The following is a 1,697-nucleotide window of genomic DNA, read 5'->3' on the forward strand; positions in this document are numbered from 1 at the left end:
CCTTTGTAGTAGCTGTCTTCTGTCCTCTACTGTCATCGCGAGTCACAATGGACTCTTTGGCACTGATGTTTGTTTTTTCATTTAGACTTCTTTGTCTTTCTGCACCTTATTATTTTCCTCGATGTCCCCTCAATATGATTATTCCTCAATTCACTGATGCTTTTATGCCAAACATATTCATAAATCCCCAGGTAAATTTCATTTTTCATTTTGAAGAGTTTGTCTTTCCCTCTTTCTTTATCATTAAACCTTAAAAAACCCAAAGGAAACCTGGTTAATACTTTGTCATAATTAAAAACAAAAACAAAAAAACAAGCCAAAAATAAAACAAAACAAAAAACTAAGGACTAGGAAGAGAAAATAGATTTCCATTTGTCTGTTTTTTCAAGTCTTGTAAAATTCAATCCTTCTTATAACATGAAAAAAAGATAAACAATTTTCCCACTTTATTATTTTTTTTCTAGACATCAAGGTATAACCTTTTAGTAAAACAAATAGAGAATTCATTGTCTTGATTGGTGTGTAAACATGTTTTTACTGCAGGAGAGAGTCCAAGGTATTTGTCTTTTAAGCTTTGGAAATGTAAAATATATTAATGTAGGTTACTTTAGTCTATTACAAATTCACCTCATTGTCTATTAACATATCCCAGCTGTAACTCAATGACACTTCTACCTGTATTATTCATTTTCCATTATCCCCAAATCCTGGGCTCTCTGCTGAGATGCTATAAAAACACAACTATTGGGTCCAATCTCAGGGAGCTCTGTCTTTTGGGACATGGATTAGATCATCAAGTTATTTAAGCAGGCTAAACCAATTGCCACTCAGTTGTAGTGTGAGCCTCCCACAAGTGCCGATTCTAGCCAGAATTCATGATTAAAAGTTGCTTCATTCATTTCAGATTGCCTCTAGTGCCAACTCCTATTAACTGCCAATGTACAGTGCATTTGTAGTTACTTAGCAAATAAACCAGTAGCCTGGATAACCTCCTGGATATTTCTCTCCAAATGAGGCTTTATAAGCCTCGATTTCTCCAAAGAATGCGTACCAAGCTCAAGAGAAAACTGTTACGTTTATCGATCCCAGGTCACAACATCATCTGTCAAAATCAATTGTCTTTCTTCTCACCTTTTTCCTTATTAAAAATCCCTCCCAAAAAATATGTATGAGGTCTAACAGTGCAAACATGGCAGCCCAGACAGTTTTAGATTTTCAAAATCAACTCAGTGATGGAGCAAAAAACAATGGAATGACTGAAGCTTACCAAAGCACTTTTGAATATGTCAAAAGGTTGGGAAATTCTAATTTTCCATCCAGCAATAAATGTTGTTGTTATTGTTGTCAGGTGCCATCGAGTCGGAACCGACTCATAGTGACCCCATGCACAGCAGAACGAAATAATGTCCGATCCTGGGAGAACCTCACTACCTCTGCCACACTTGAGTCCATCAATGATGCTACCTGGCTGATCCATCTCATTGGGGGTCTTCCTCTTTTTCTCTACCCTCCATCTTACCCAGCATGACATCCTTCTCCAGGGACTGTTCTCTCCTGACAACATGTCCAAAGTATGAGAGACAAAGCTTAGCCCTCCTGGCCTCTAAGGAGCACTCTGGCTGCACTTCTTCCAAAACAGATCTATTGGTTCTTTTGGAAGTCCATGGCACTTTTAGTATTCTCCTCCAACACCACAA

This window comes from Chrysochloris asiatica, unplaced genomic scaffold, assembly GCF_000296735.1.
Source record: "Chrysochloris asiatica unplaced genomic scaffold, ChrAsi1.0 scaffold00117, whole genome shotgun sequence".
NCBI lineage: Eukaryota > Metazoa > Chordata > Mammalia > Afrosoricida > Chrysochloridae > Chrysochloris > Chrysochloris asiatica.